At 33.7% G+C, this 17,810-nt stretch overlaps 2 non-coding genes and 1 pseudogene across 2 annotated transcripts; all 3 read right to left on the bottom strand.

Moving 5' to 3' along the window:
• Positions 1-8,109: 8,109 nt before the first annotated feature.
• On the bottom strand, positions 8,110-8,226 carry LOC147399899 (U5 spliceosomal RNA). The gene has a single exon (XR_015179545.1). It is a non-coding gene; the product is annotated as a U5 spliceosomal RNA (small nuclear RNA).
• A 3,834-nt stretch (positions 8,227-12,060) lies between these two features.
• On the bottom strand, positions 12,061-12,179 carry LOC147399900 (U5 spliceosomal RNA). The gene has a single exon (XR_015179544.1). It is a non-coding gene; the product is annotated as a U5 spliceosomal RNA (small nuclear RNA).
• A 2,749-nt stretch (positions 12,180-14,928) lies between these two features.
• On the bottom strand, positions 14,929-17,368 carry LOC147399901 (exocyst complex component EXO70H1 pseudogene; annotated as a pseudogene).
• Positions 17,369-17,810: the final 442 nt, after the last annotated feature.

The following is a 17,810-nucleotide window of genomic DNA, read 5'->3' on the forward strand; positions in this document are numbered from 1 at the left end:
GAAGCAATAACAGCTGGGGAAGGAAAACCACACTCACCATCAACCCTATCTTCAATGGAAAATTTTGACCATGATTACCCAATTTGAATCTTGCTTCCTTTGACTAAAATATCTTTTTTTTTTTTTTTTTCAATTTTCTTTATTGGGTTGGTAAGCTTTGTTCTGTAGTAACCAATCAAGAATTAAAGAAGGAAAATGCTAAAGCGACATTGAAATTGACATAGTTTGAGACATCGTCGACGTGGATGTGATTGGAGAACCAAAGATGCTTTTCATCGAGATACAAGTGAGCAGCATCTATGATTCTGTGCACACCAATGTCTCAAACGATGTCAATTTCAATGTTACTCCAGCATGACTCATTAAAGAAACGAAAAAGAAACAACTCAATTCAATTGGATGTGAACACTAGGATTTTACATTATATCTACAAAACAGAGACAAAGTAGGCTTCTACAACCATTTTATTATTATTATAAATAAGAAGACTTCCCTAAAACTGATACAAACATGAAATCTAAAGGCGAGTTCGACAAGAGTTAACCTTTAAAAAAAAAAAAAAAAAGCTGCTATTGACACCCAAACTTTTACTTATTACACCCCATTCAAAATAGAAATAAATAAATAAATGATTGAGAAAAAGTAAAATTTGAGTGCCAATAGAAGTTCTCTCATTTTGTTATTCTAGATTTCTAATTTTTGGATTTAGGATTTTATATAGACTTAATCTTGATTGTAAACAACTACTGAAATTGTTTGAATGAATATTATAATGTTGAGATCATAATTTGAGCCAAACCTTTGTAATGTTTGAAGAGTGTTTTAATCTTAAATTGGGATGTGATAAATAATTCAAAAAATTGAGGTGTAATAAGAAAAAGTTGGAATGCTAATAGTAGTTTTCAAAAAGAAATACTAAGGCCCCGTTTGATAACGTTGCCAAAATTTACTATCAGATTCTGCTGTAAGAAATAACTGTAAAAAACTGTAACACAAAAGCTTGTTTGATAGAGTTTTGTAAAAGTATTGTATTGTTTACTAAAATTTGATAATTATTGTTTGATATAGTTGTTGGATTCTGTTGTGTAATGGTAAAATGACTATAATACACTTAATGTTGATAATGCATAAAAAATTATTAGAATATCCTAATAAGTATATATTTACACTAAATATATATAAATATAATAAATTTATATTAAAAAATAATAAAAATAATTATTTTAATTTAAATAAATTTTATAATTCTATAAAAATTTTGTCAGCATCTCCTCCTAAAAATGGACATAGGAAATTTTCCTGATAAATAAAATACTTACATAATACATAATCCAACATTTACATAACATCATATATATATATATATATATATATATATATATATATAAACATCTCATTTATATTCTGACATTATTTAAACATAATAATCTTAGTTAATATATTCTGACATCATTTAAACATAATACATATCGGTTTTTTTTTTATCATTTATAGGGAAACCTGTTAAGAGAAGAATAGGGAGAGTCTTCCAAGGGGTGTGGAAGGCCTGCGCCAAGACTTGATTGTGCAAATACTACTGCTGTTGTTTTATTGGGGAAAATTAGCACTTGAATTTAAAAGGAGTTATTTTTAAATGGGATTCTTTGTGCTCAATGTAAGAGGTATGTTGACTGTTGCATACTTTTGACTGTTGGCTGGTTATCTCGACTACCTATTATTATAGAAATAAATAAATTTCACTTATCAAAAGTAAAAAAATTATGCACCAAATGTCTAAAAGAGGAGAAGGAGTTTATTAATACATTTGAATGTTATATGTATTGTGAGAGAGTGCACTAATTCCACTTTGTATGTAATGGAGTCTTCGTGGATGCATTCAAGGAGTCCATCCATGAACTCAAGTCAATCGTACTGAGAAATCCACAAAGGCGACTTCAATCCATGGTTTATGATCCCATCATCAATGATTGTAGAGGTTGAAGAATCCCCATTCATCATCTATCACTCCTATTTTCATTTCTTTTTTCTTATACTTTCAATTTGGTAGTGTAACCAAAATTTTCGAAATGCATCAAATGTCTAGATATGATTCATTGATTCTCCTGCTTTTTTAATTCTTAGTTATTAAAAGTTTAAAAAAAATTATTATTTTTTAAAAATAATTTCATCTATTCTACCGCCCTTCCTGTGAAAAATCAAGATCCAATTGATTACTTCGTGATTCTAACAAGAACTAATTACACTCGAATACAAGCAAGGATGTTCTTTCATGTCATCTTGCTTGTTCAAAAATTGCAATTTAAATGAATTATGTCATTCATTCTTCTATGAAACGTGTGCAATTGAGAGTAAGATCTTTCTTATGAACCCAAATTATACATCAAAAACTATTAATTCAACAAATAAGGAAAAAATACTGAAAAGAAAATATGTAATTGGGAGAGATCAAATCATAGAGATTTAGAAACAAATCAAAACTGCAATAATTAATAGAGGGAAAGAGAGAGAACAATAAATGCAGGGTATTTAGGTCATTTCACTTTTGTGTTTGTAAACGCAGTTGTGAGAAGCTCAATTCTTTTGCTCATCCAAACTATGGTAAGAAAAAACAAAAACTAAAACTAAAAATTGACGTTTTGAAGTGCTAACAAACGCAAATCATGGCACGAAATTGAGTTTTTATTCGAAAAAGCTGTGAAAAATAATTTTTTGAAATGCACTCAAACATGCACTAAGGTACAAAGCAAATCACTTGCAAATGCAAATGATTTGTTGGAATCTAATTTACAGATGCTTGGGTACATTCTGAAATTTTTTGCATTGCAAATTATTCGCATAAATCTCTTTAACCCTGCACAAATTTCAACAAATAATTTGCAGTCCAAAAAGTATTGCAATTTGTAAATGATTTGCATGGTACCAAGCAGGGCCTAGGCTCACATTTTTTTTTGGGTGATGGGTAAGCTGGGCTTGAACCTACGACCTCAAAGTTGCTTTGCAAAGTGTCAAAACAATTGAGTTATGAGTCCAAACCCCAATTTTGGGGTAAGAGGCGTGAACTCTAATAACAATGATAAAATGAAGATTCTCAACACTTGCTTAAAATAAAGTCCTCAAAGGAGATCCTCTTAAATTCTTCTTACAACTTTATCAAAAAAAAAAAAAATTAGAAACTTTAATGTCCAAGATAATATGGTGGAACTCATTTATTTCGGCCAATATGTTTAATAACCAATCAATTTAGAAATTTGAAAAAGTAGTAAGAAAGGTTTTGAAGACACATGCATTGACAAATGATATAGTTCTAAATAGAGTTAAATAGCGAAATAGAATTTCATACTGTTGACCATAATATTAGGGATAAGATTAAAGAGAACTCAATAGGAACCCAATACTAATTAGTGATGATAACTTAGGCACCTCTCGAAAATTGGACTTCGAGGACACGATTCTCTATTAAAATTACAAGCTCGAGAACATATAATGAAAGCATCAAAAGAAACTAAGATGGAAGAGAGAAGAAGGGAACTTCTATTTGTAAAAATACGAAATAGCAAATATAACACAACATCACAAAAAATACAAAGATTTACATGGCTCGACAATATGCCTACGTCCACAAGACATAACAAAAACAATCATTATTTTCCTTTTAGTTTTGTAGTCCTAGATTGCTCTATTTATAAAATCGAGAGTTACCAAAAACACATGTAAATCTCCTCAAAATAGAGATCCAAACATGACATTTACACAACATTATTAATAAATTAATAAACTTCATTTAAAAAAAAAAAATTATAACATTTGCAAGACACATCCCTCTTCCTTCTTTCAACAAACCTATTAGGTTATTTAGTATCTCTACTAAAACCATGGACTTGCACGTAAGTCCTTTCTTAATACTATTACCCACAATCTAATGAAGAAAACCAGTAAGGGCCGTGCTTACTAATTCCACTAAGAGTTTAAAAAAAGGGTAATTATAAAAGCACCCCCAATTATTACGAAAGGCACCCCTACCATAGTCAAATTTTGTCTTATATGAGTTAAAAGTTCTGGAATTGATGATTTACTGTTCTTGAACTTGTTTTGATGGGATTAGAAATTTCAGAATAGGGTGATTTTTTGTGAGGATAATCACCTCACTATAGAGATCATCCTCACCAAAAATCAGCTAAATCTGAAGCTTTTAACTCATTAGACAAAACAATTTGACTATGATGTGGGATGCTCTTATCAATTCATGGGGTGCTTTTATAATTACCCTTTCAAATGATCAAATCTAAACAATCATTGTTCCTTCATTCCACACCATCCATAGTCAAATCTCTTGCTATTGAAAGTGAGTTCATATATTTTATTTTATCTCCATCACGTTCTTTTGGATTTTCGTTTCATTCTTTTAAGACATTCAACTTGTAATCGGCCGTTGTTGAATATGCCCAAACAATCAAAGTTGATTTTCTCTTCATTTTATCACTTATTTGAGCTACTCCTACATTTTCTTGAATACATTTGAAAAGTTTGATAAACTTAAATCTCTGGATAGTCACATCTCTGATGAAATTTTATTAATAGATAAAAATTATATGTGGAATTTACATAACCATATAACTACATCATAACTACACATTTTAATCATAAGATAATAATCCGATGCACCTTAATTCACTACATCATAATTGAAATTCTAACACTCTCCAGCAATCGCATGTTCTTTTGAAGAAGGAACGTGCAATTAATCACATAATTTTAATTTCCTTAATAATGCAACAACTTGATTGACGATGGGTAATCGAAGTATCCATCGTGCTCGTTGAAGATCCCCACTAACTTGTTGATGATATGATTATCAATCGTGTGCTTTTGAATGAGATGAAGAGGACCTCTTGATGGTTGTCTAATAAAGAAGATTGATTATATGCCACATGTGTAAAGACGAGGAGCACTTTGTCCAACTCAAAAGGACTTTGATTTGGCCATTATCGATTTAGGCAAGATCGGAACTTGAAGGATTTTAATCCGAAAGTGATTTGGTGATCAACTGCTCTCAAATGAAACAATGAAGAGGCTCAATGTCAGCTCTTTCATGGGCTCGAACATTGGCGACAGTCTCTATGGGCCTCTATGGGCCAACGTGAGCTTGGTCATATAAGACTCAAGGCTCAAATAGTGAGGTTGATCAAGTTGGTCATATAATTACATATTTTAATCATAAGATAATGATCGAATGCATCTTGATGTACCTTAATACACTACATCATAATTGATATTCTAGCAGCATTGATTTTTAATTTTATCTTTTTTAGTCCCTCCACTCATCTGCCGTAATTTGAAATCTTATGCTTGAATTCTATTTGATAAAAAATCACACAAATTTATTTAAATCTCATAGTTTGGGATAAATCCTTGATTGTGCCCCTGAGGGGGATATGAACTCAAGACCTCTGCCATCATTAAGAAAAGAAAATAAAATGTGATTTTAATTAAACAATATTTATGACAAGGAGATTGACTTTAATTATGGCATTTTAATCAAACAATATTTATGGCATTTTTTTTTTCTTTAGAGGTTAAGGAGGTAATTCAAGAATAGGAAATTATCTTGCGTGTTTGGATATGGAGTCCTCTAGTCACTGTTGCAAAATTCTTTTGAGTTGTCCAAAGATTTGGAAATATTTGATGAATAAGGGACAAAGTGATTGAATTGGCGAATTGATGATGGGTTTTTATGCAAAACTCGATCTTTGCGGTTAATGGAATTTTTCACTTATATTGAAAATGAAAAAAAAATAAGTGCACATCTTGGTGCTTGTATGTGTTTCAATGATTGTTAGGGTGCATTATTATCATGGATTTACAGTTTGTTTGTGTTTTGGGGCAATGTGACACGTTTTTTTTATTTTTTATTTTTAATAACCTGGTATCCTTGTAGACAATGGACCGGTCCTGTATCTGAGCTTTGCCCAATCCGTAGACTATGGTCTTGTCCAAGGACTAGTTCCAGGGCACATGCATCTCCCACACGTCACACACACACACCAGGTAAGTGAGGATGCACTCTCACGGTTGGCCCCTAAGGATTTAATGCTCATATTGGGATTCAAACTCACAACTTACGGGCATTAACCGTTTATTGGTCCAAAATTACCATTGAGTCAACCCCTCGGGGTTTGTGGCTCATGTTCATTCACCACAGAAGTAAAAAAAACCATTTGAATAAGAAACCATTTAGCATCTGAATTGTTATCTGAAAACTGAAATGACCGTTAATTAGACATGTAGAAGGTTCAGACTTGGGACATGGTCTAACATAATCAGCCATTTTGAGAGAAATAAAGAATTAAATAGTGAGAGAGAGAGAGAGGGAGAGGGACATGCACTCTGATAACCAAAGTGAAGACATGATTGATGGCTAGTGTTACAATTAGTTGGAGAAAATAATCAATTAAACCCAAATAACACATACAGTACTTCTCCCCACTTCACATCGCTCAAAGGCATTAATACCATAAATAAACAATCATAAATCTTTAAGAGAATCTGTAGCCCTAACTCAAGATGCATATTCAAATTCAAATTTGAGTAAAAAGTGATAAAACGGAGCTCCACTCCTTTATTCAAACTGATATCAAATCAAAGAAGACTCAAATCTTTATCCAAATTCTCAACGATCATGTTTAAGTAAGAACATTTTTATGAAAAAACAAATAGATTTTGGGTAAAAGATGAAATTTTTTTTAAAAAAATTTGAGTTTACTATTAGAACTATTGTGGAGTACTATATCAAATGAAACTTTTACTCAAATCTAAGTAAATAATTCGAGTCATTTCTAAGATTATGGAGTGCTTCATATCAAATGAACTTTTACTCAAACCTGAGTGAAACTTTGAGTCAAGGCTGGAGATGGTTCCTCACCAAAAATTAAAATAAAGAAAAGTTTTCGTCAAATACAAACACAAGTGAATGATGTCTAAAATTTCAGAAAGTTCTAATCGAAAAATTGTAGAAATTTGTAAAAAATAGTTTTGTAAGGTTTCATCAAATCTAGGCCTAACCTACTGGTGAAACCCTTAAAAAAAAAAAAAAAGGTTTTATAAGCCTTAGGATTGGGTTTTCACACCTTTAAAACGGTTTTGGGGTGGCTTTAGTATTAACAATGAAAAATCGAGTCAAATTCAGGGCGGGGATGATTTTGATATACCTCGCTCTACCCTTATATATATATATACCCTCATAAAAAAAATTTAAGTATGTGCATCTTCTAAAATCTTATTAAAATTTACTTTTTGATTAAAAAATTTTTGATTACTCAATTTGATTAAGAAAAATGGTGTTAAAAGGATTGGGGTGGGTTTTAGAAATACCATTAGGGGAGGGGATGGGTTAAAAAATTCATACCTAAATCAGGGTCGATGCAAATTTGGGGTTGAACAAAACCAATCGGGGCAGGGCCAAGTTAAATTAAAAACTACCCAAACCCGCCCCATTGCCATCCCTAATGTTATCTAGACTTTCCTCTATGGACAATGTGGGAATCTTCCCCGTCGTAGTGGTATTAAAAGACCTTGCTTGGAATGTGGAGTCCTAGGCTTTAATGATTTGTGAGGTTGAACATTGCAATGAAATCTTTTAAAGAAAAGATTGTTACAATTGCTAGCAAGGATGACATCGAGGTTATCATCAAGTAGGGACAATTAACATGTGACGTGATGTCTTCATTAATGAAAATGATATACTTATCGATTAATTTTTAATTTTATTTAAATTTGAAACATCGTATACATTGTACCTTATAATTTCTAAAACCATCAATGTACCATGGGTCTTGTTTGTTAACATGTGCCCTAGGGCACACGTTACAATGCAATAAATACACTTTGGACGTTACAAAGCAATAAATACACTTTGAAAATTAGATTTTGTATAAAAAATGCCCTTAAAATAATTATTTTTTTTACCAAAATACCCTAAGATTACAAAGTGCCTAATTTATTTATAAAATTATAAAAATCTCATAATTTAACTATATTATTTAATCAACAAATTCTACTAATTAATAAAAATATTATTTTTATATATTACAAAGTTTTGTATTAATTTGTTAGGGCTTCTCTATAAGAGAAACCCACCAAAAATAGGCGTATGCCACTGTGTGCGGCGAGCGCACGGTATTCTTTAGTAAAAGGCGAAAGAATAGTTCGCTATGTGCTCACCGCATGGCTGCGTGCTTTAAATGGAACAAATGTAGAGTTATTTATAGGTTTGTTTGTAAATGAGTTCTTTTATTCTTCGATGTGGGACTAATATATTCTTTCTTCGAGAGATTCCTCTCTTCACTCTTTTATCTACCACTCTCTTCAGGTCATCTCTTATGATCTAGAGACGGCTTCTCTTCCCTTCCCTTTCATTTTAACTCGGTGGTTCAACCAGTCGAGTCAACTAGACAACTCACCAGTTGACATGGATAAGGCCTATAAAAATACATTTAATTCTTTAACATAAATTAAAATGTTTATTTTACATATTCACAAAAATATTTTATATGTATGTATATAGCTGATAAGTCAATTGAGTTTTTGACCCATCTTGGTGTATTTTCATGCTAGCTTCACCGAGTTGGTGAATTAATTCAATGATTTTCCAAGTGGATTTGATGAATTTGCTCAATCGAATTTAGGGGCAATTCACCTCAACTAGAATTAACTCAACGAGTTTTTAGAACTATAGCTTGAAGTGGAACTGTGCAAGTGTTGGTCTCACAATGGGGTGTCAATGGATCAATTCCTACTAGAACCAAAACCAAAATTGTTATATTCGTTTGGTTTCCCAATCATTTTCAATTTTGGTTCTCAAATTGATGGAATTGGAACTCTCAGAACAAATCTTTTTTATATAGTACAATTTTTAGTTCTCATCGATTTTTATTTTTTCTGTTTCAGAAATTATTTAATTCCTGGAGACACGATTCTACTCGATTCCAATAAAAAGGTCAAGAACCAAGGTTTTCAATTCCAACTAAATGGGTATCCATTGACACCCCCAAGTCTCACAAATAAGTGGTCTCGAACTTTAGAAACAAACCCAATAGCCTAAACTCTGAATAGTGCAATGGGTTGAAAAGAACTAAAATAGAGAGTAGAGAGACTCTTTACTCCTTGTGTGCTCACACATGAAAGTATTCAACTTCTAGGACAAAAGTTTAAGCTTTTATTTCCTCTAACCTTCAAACTTCAAACAAGAGTAAGATTGGCTTTCTAGTTAATTAAAAATCAAGAATCTTGACGAATAATTGAAGATGATGTATTGAAATCGAGTTTGAATTAAATAAAAGAATTTACCTAAAATAATTTGAAGACAATGGGTTTTTGAGAGTAAAGTAAAGGATTTTGGGGTACCTTTTGATTCGGTCTCTGAGAAAAGACTATAATCACAAAAGACCAGGCCAATTTGTAGTGCTCCAATTCGATGTTCCAACTTAAATGAAATAAACGTTGTTGATTGATTTAGAGAGCTACTATTGGTACCCAATGCTTTTACTGATTACACTCCAATTTTTTAAATTATTTATCACACCCCAATTAAAAATTAAGACACATTCTTTAAATATTACTGCACTTGTAAACAATTTCAGTAGTTATGTACAACTATATTTAGGATCGTTAAAAATTTTAAACCCCAAAATAAATAAATCCAACAAGCTTCTATTGAAACCCGATCTTCTCCTGATGTGTTAATTCACTTATTTTCTTTACTTTTACTGGATTTTGTTAACGTGGGCACACATTAAAATGCAATAAATACACTTTGGATTGAATTTTGCACCAAAAATGTCCAACTTTTGTTAACACCACACCAATCATACAATTCTTTGATGATTTTTATAAGAATTCTTTGATTATTTTATAGAATTTGGTGTTGCATTAGTACTAGTTAATGTGTCTCAACGATTACTATTACCACAATACAATTATGACACAATAATTACCATTACCACAATACATTTAAAATAATTGGGGGTTCATAAGCAAAAGTTAGGTTGCCATTAATGGTTGAATATTAGACTTTTTGGGTTCCACCAAATCTAGGCCTAACCTACAGGTGTAACCCTCCAAAAATTCGGCTTTTTCAAGCCTTAGGATTCGTTTAGCCGACCCGGCATAAAATGATGATGATGATAGTTGATACGGTCGATGAGTGTCTCCTCATATAGACGTCATGTTAAGTAAAGTTCTATTCTCTGGGCGATGTGGGACTATCTTTACTCTCATAGTATCAAGAGAAATAAATAATGCCTTGCTGGAAATAAAAACGTTCCTCAAAACACCAAGAATTTGACCTTTTTCTACGAACGTCTGGTTTGGACCAGTTTAAAGTGAAATTTATTGCAATTGTTTGTAGGAATAGAATAGCTGTAAACGTTTGCACCAAATTTATGGTCTCAAAATTTTCTCCAAGGGCTTGTTAGCAGATCCCTCATCATGTTGTTATTTGCACATCAAGACAACTTACAAATTATTAAGGGTTTGGTGAGTTTTTGCCGTAACAAATTTTGTTATTTGTCAAGAAAATTTTAAAAAATAAAAATATTATTTTTATTTTATTAAAATATTAATTTAAAAAAATTGTATTGGTCATTGTAATTATAGACAAATCAAATGTACACCATTTCTTAATTTTTCTTCTAATTTTATATCGAGCGGTTGTAATGAAAGTGTTGATTTTTTTAACTCTGTTTCAATGTAGTAAATGAGAAACTAAAAATTAATAGAATAGGAAAGTTGTAACTTTGCGGCATTGTGGACAAGATATATCTATATCTGATTCTCACTTTTCTGGCTAGTAAAAGCGTACAACGCCTTAAAGAAAGTGAGATTATTTATGCCTCGTCATGTTGATTTTCAAATGGGAATACAAGAAGAATTGAATATGTCAGAAATGTCAAAAACGTAACTTTAGATAAAATAATATTAAGAAACATGATTGATTCAATTGTTTCATATTTCTTTAAAAAAAAATTTGATGACAATGATATAAATAATGTAACCCATCATATAAACTTATCCTTTGGTGTTCAAAAGTTTTTCTAAAGAGAAGTAATAAAACATGAAATAATGTAAGTGCCAACTAGTTTATTTGATAAAGTCTTTGGAGGATGAAACCCAGAGACCTAGGTTCATATCCCGTCGCCACCGTGTTATTGAACTCATTGAAAACAAACTTCTTGATAATTAAAAAATATATATAGAAAAAATAATACAAAATACTTGCTATAATTTCTCTTTCCAACAAGAGAACTAATATTATTATTTTTTAGATTTTTTTTTCCTTCTTTTGGATTTTCAAATCATCGTTTTTTTTAACAAATTATTTTGTGCCAAATATATCCATTAAAAATTCCTATCTAGATTTTTTGTTGATATCCATTACTAGCTAGTGAGAGTAAAATGAATTTATCTTAAAGCCCAACAACTTATTCACGTATAAAAGGGTAGTTTTCGTAACTAATAAGGGTATTTTGATAAATTAAAAATACACAGCACTCACAAACTCCTCAATGCTTGCCACGTCAAAGCATATAAAAGGGTAGATTTTGTAATTAATAAAGATATTTTGATAAATTAAAAATGTCATTTAATACACGTGGGTACATGTGATTGGTGGATCCCAAATTTTTGTGAGTAAAAAAAAGTTATATCCCCTCACCCTTCAGGTGAGAATAATCCCACGGTGACACAAACCGCCTCCTTGAATAGTTGTATGGCACTTATTTATTACCCTAGTGAACCATTTAAACACATTTCAAAGATTTGGCTCATATTATATCTCAACAATAAATAGTAAAAAAATTAAAACACTTCAACAATAAATAGTAAAAAATTAAAACACTTCTACAAATAATTTTGCTAGATTCATTAATCCGACAATTTAATTATTAACAATAATTTTATATACTTTTTGAAAGTTGTATAAATTACAAAGATACGTTTTAATCCTTTTATGTTTCACTTAATCAACATGACAGGGTTCAGAAATCTTTAATATTAGATTTGTTAGGATTTCTCCTAAAATAGAAGAAACCCTCCAAAAATAGGCGTATGCCGCTGAGTGCGGCGAGCACACGGTATTCTTTAGTAAAAGGCGAAAGAATAGTTCGCTCTGTGCTCACCGCGCGGCTGCGTGATTTCGTTTGTTGGAAACAAGGGTACTTATAGTAAGGTGGATGAGTTGTTTCTTTCTCTATTCTCCGATGTGGGACTATATCTTCTTCTTTGAATTGATTTTTCAACTGCCTTGTTTGACATCTCAAATTTGAGGTTTTAAGCCTATTTTGGTAATCTATCAAAGTTCCTTATAGTAGTTCAAGTTCAACCACGCTGTTAAAAACGGTTTCGACTGCAAACAGTTGTTACAAACCAAGCTTGTTAGTTTCAACACCATATTCTACAATTTAGGGTATCGCATGGAAGGTATTTGATCGAATACCTCAGAGAGATTTGGTTGATTGGAATTCAATTATTTCTGGGTACGCTCAGATGGGTTGTGGAGAAGAGTTCTTTAGTTGGTTTTACGGATGTAAGAGGAGGAAGGACAATAACCCAGTTCAATCAGCATTGTTACCAAATTTTCTGTCTTTGAAGATTTTGGATTGGTTTATGTCAATTGTGAATGTTTCAGTATTCGAAATGCGTGTTGGGGTCGGTTACGATTTGAGAAGATGATTTATTGGTTTTATTATGAGCTATATGGATCCATGGAATTGTTATTAGATCTTTCCTAGTCAATAATGTTTTTGTAATGAATGACGGAAGTAGTAGGCATTATGCCAAGTGTGGGGATGTTCACATAGCCCTTTGACACGATGAACATTATGTGATTATAGATGTGATAAATTTGGGAGTCCAACTCAAAACCAATTGGCAATGAGTGGAGAGGCCTAGGAGCTTATAAGGAGAGAGACAAGGCAATCAGTGTCTGATATGGTACTAAACTTAACGCACCCTGGCACATATGGGCCGGACTAGGCCAAAGCATATGGAGATATGAATTGGGTGACATGGAGGAGAGAAAGGTCTACTCTGATATCAAGATAAATTTGGGGGTGCAACTCAAAACCAATTGGGAATGAGTGGAGAGACCCAAGAGCTTATGAGGAGACAAGGCGACATCGTTTTAAAACTCGTCCGAGGCCAAGACGTTTCGCCCGAGTTAACTCAATATCGGAGCTGAACGAGATTAACTCACAAAGTCACTTTTTGACCAAGATTTAGGACTCACATTCAATTTTTTTATTTGTCTCACGAGATGTCTCAAACATATCGGAAAACTCATCTGAGACGACTTAGTATTGGGCTTGGATGAGATGAGGCGTGAAACCGAGTTTTAAAACCATGCAAGGCGATGAGTGTTCAATGTGGGACTAAACTCAACAAGATGCGTATTGGACCCATGAGCTTGGGGATACAAGATAGATACCACGGTAGAACCCTTTGATGAGCATTAAAAAGCAGTTGTCAATCCAAACAGTGTAACCTTTCTTTGCATTCTCTCAACTTACATTATCTCTGGCTTGGTTGATGAGGGACATGACCACTTCACGTTGTGATGCAAGTATATGGCTCAGAATCAAGAATGGATCTCCATGGAACATGGTTGTGCCAGCAGGCTGGAGTATGCTTCGAACTCCATTCCCAGAGGGAGATGCCTATTGAATCACAGATGAGTGTGTTTTGTGCCATGTCGGGTGCCTGCAAGATTCACAAAAATGTGTTGGGGGAAAGGCAGAAAAATGATTGTTGAGCACCAAAAATTATTGGCCAATACATACGCCATGGGCTGTAATTTGGGAGGATGTAGTAGCCAAGTTGACAACAATGATTAAGAAGAAAAGGCTGCAGAAGACAGGAGTCTGAGTGTACGGGTGGTTCTGGAATTTGTTCATGACTAATTGCCAAGCCATGTGATTTGGGTATGTATGATAAATTTAGGGGTCTAACTCAAAACCAATTGGCAATGAGTCGAAAGGCCCAAGATCTTATAAGGAGAGAGACAAGGCAATTTGTGTCCGATGTGGGGACTAAACTCAACAACATGTTCTCTGATCCAATGCAATTAAGCTCTTTAATTGTTTATTTGTTTATGATATAGTAAGTACTTATTCAATAATTATCTCTATTTCTTCACCATTTAATTGTCTTGTTCAGAATGTTAAACGCCTAGTTTTTATTCCCACTTTAGAGTTTCATCCTCTCTTCTTTACCATTTTTGTGGTTTGGTTTGTTAGAATTGCCGTTGGTGTTAGTGAAAACTTTACCTTTTTACCCTTACCCCACCGTGGGCCATCTTATTGAACTGAATCACCTAATCGATCTGGCATTGGAACCCCTATGTGTGCACCCAGAAAATTACCGACTTGATGTGAATTTAAACTGAATTCTATGACCTCTATACCTTCATACAATTTAAGAGTGCTGAAACTAGAGTTGAGTTGGCCACTAATGTACAGTGTCTCCCTATGCTCTTCCATACAAACCTCTAATAACAATAATTCAAATTTTCTACACTTAAAACTTGCAGACTTGGTCTAATTTTAGTTTTCATGGATAGTGACAATAGATATTATATAGCATAAGTTGGACGTCCGTTTATGGGTTTTGGTCAATATTGGAGATTACCTGCATTTTCAAATTAAATAGATAACCCTTGGCCCCTGGCCCGGTCGTATATGAGTTCCTAACAGAAAATTAAATATCCACCATTTTTTTTAATTTAATTTATTTACAAATCTTGGTCTTCAACCTTGAGATTTGGTGACTAGATCAATGAGAATATAATATGCTCAATTGTTTATCTTAATTAAATAAAGCTTTAAACTAAAATCCAAAAAGAAGATAACATTGAGAAAATTTAAAAAAAAAAAAAAAAAAAACAAAATGAAGCAAAAGATTGTTGATAAGGGTATTAGTAGAAGATGTATCTCAAATATTCACCAATATGTACAATAAAAACAAAGATGAAGGACAATTAAAAATAATTATGTATTTTTTTTTTTTTCGGAATTAAGGTATCTAGACACTTGACGAATCATCGGGACACGTGCAATCCTCTCCTCCACACACATCAGGTAATTTTTGGGATAAATCCCTAAGGTGGCCCCTAAGGTGGGATTGGAACTCATGAACTCTACTTCCTTAGGCGTGCTTTGGACATCTCAGTTCGTAACATTTTTTTTTTTTTTTTTTTGTTTCACCAATAATGTTGCCACCAATGGGTAGAATGCTTTGCAGACAACAAAGAAGACTGAAACGAATCTGAAACTCCCGTGCCACTAAACAAATCTGATAAGTAATTACTCAGATCATCGGGTGCAAATTTAACCAACGAATCGAAACAATTCTCTTCCCTCAACACAGCTCCATATTTTTCATAAACTGGCCGATACGCTTCCACAAGCTTACTACAAATGGAAAGTTTAATCTCATCTCCAAGCTTACTATCGGTTACGACCCATGAAGACTGTGTCCGATGCGCTGTTTCAAATGCAGAATTAAAAGCCTTGAAACAATTATTTGCCTCTTGTATAGAAATCATATCCGTTGGATTCTCAGGTAGAGTCGCTAAAACTTTGCTCCACCCCATTCGCTCGTAGTTCGCTGCGTACTGTTTCACCTTGGAATCATGGTTCGATATCCAATTGTCTCCGAGGATGAACTGAAGGTTCGATGTACGGACCTCAGATATTATGTAATGGAGATTGTTGGCGAGGAAGAGATACGATAACGAGGCTTCTTTGTAATGCTCGGACTTAACGTCGAGTTTGCATAGAAGAACAAGGATCAACCAAGCGAATCTAACGGATATCGGATTGTCGGCAAAATCCAGATTCTCAAAGTGTAATTCAGCTTGGGATGATTGGGTTGGCAATGTCCAGTCCGCGATGATTTCGGATAGAATTCCGGTGTAATCAGCGAGGAGGCGTGTGTAGTTCATGACGTGTCGAGTGAGAGGATGGATTCCACCACCATGAACAATTGATTTCGATGAATCTTTCTGAATCTCAGATTCAAAATCGGATAGAATTACACGGACTGATTCGCCTAATCTGACAAGTGAGGTAAGAGCTTGTGTACGAACAGCGGAGGTAGATTCGAAGCCGAAGATCGATTCGATATCTGGCCAGAGATCGGAGATCGTGTTGTAGAGACCGAGAACACGAAACATTTTTTCCGAAGATTTCTTGCTTTTCGGGACGAGTTCGGGGAAATGAAAGAGAATGATCCCTCCATCTTTACAGATTTCGGAGAAACAGGATTCTCTAATGGAATCTGAAATGGAGAAGACGTGATCAGAGAGAATTCTTTCGCCTAAGAAGATAGATTTAACTGCAATCTTCATGGCGTTCATCCAATTATTGATCTTGAGCTCCAAGGCCTTCCAATCCATTTTTTGGATCTGATGAGAACTCAAATACTCAACTTCGAGACGATATAGGCCTTCGTCGACAAATGACTTTCTGGTCGTCTTGTAGATCTTCACGCATTCTTTACCATAACCAGCAGAAATCATGCACTCCGCAATCGATTTAAGATCATTCATGGCAATCGTCGAGACTTTCTCGACCTCAGAAACCGCTGGTAAGTTCGGGCTCTCGTCTTCCGATCTAATTTCGTCCTCGAAATCAGAAGTACTGGACCTCGATCTATCAGACGCATGCGACGATCGTACTGAAATGGATTCAGGATCGAGATGTTCACGATTAGTTAACATAATCTGATAGAACTCCTTTTCGAGCCGTTTCATGGCGATTTTCATCAAAGTTTGAGCTCGGATGAGCTTTTCGGAGTTCGAATTCTCGGAAACTAAGAAACGCATGAGTTTCTGCAAATCTTTAACGCATTTGAGAAATTCTTTAGCTTCTTTTCGATTTTCGTGGAAGAGAGATGTGAAATTGGCGTAGGTAGAGTTGGCTGGATTCCATTTCTGGATCATTTCTTCAGCAAAATTGATATTTTCTTCCATCATGGATTCAGAGAAAGTGTAGAGAGGAGTGGAAGGAGTAGGAGAGGCTCTTAAAGGAGAAGGAAACGTTGAAGAAGTGGTACTTGAAGAAGGTGAGTTCTTGTGAGGATGAGAAGAAAAATAACTGCTCCTCATTGCTTCTCTCTATGGATTGGCTCTACTTCCTATCTTTCTTTCTCTTGATTTGGTTTTGAGGATTCAGAGATTAAGTAGAAACAGAGCAACAACAATCAGAAGAAGAGAGAGTAGGGTTTTTTTTTTCGAATTTGAGGATTTTGGGATTGAAGAATAGAGAAGAGAACTCTTAGTATCTCTTCGTTGTGTTTCGTCTTTGGTTGGATAAGATTTGGGGTGAGATATATAAAGGGATGGAACAACAGGTTGAGGGAGGTTTCTGTGAAAGTCATGGATGTAAAGTTGACTGTTTACTCATTCAACGTTTGGGCTCTCTCGTCTCTACTATTTATTGAGTGGTAACTTAAAAGTAAAAATTGTTTTACTAACGTTAAAATCAAGAATAATGCTCAAGTGACATCAAAGATTTACCTCATCTTGCACCAATGCTGATGTGGAGATACGAACCATAGGTACCGATGAAAAAGTGCGAAATGAAGTCACTCTAGACTTCATTCGACATATTGTGTGCAAAGAATCATAGATATTTTTCCTCGAGATATGACTGAGAAGTATCAAGCGATTTTGCACGCATTCATGTCAGCTTAGTAATAAAATGGCTCAATGACAAATCATTGATTTTACTTAAAAGAATAATGTTGAAGTGACTTGAAGC

The sequence above is a fragment of the Akebia trifoliata genome, chromosome 6 (assembly GCF_017979445.1).
Source record: "Akebia trifoliata isolate Shusen 1 chromosome 6, ASM1797944v1, whole genome shotgun sequence".
NCBI classification, from domain to species: Eukaryota; Viridiplantae; Streptophyta; class Magnoliopsida; order Ranunculales; family Lardizabalaceae; genus Akebia; species Akebia trifoliata.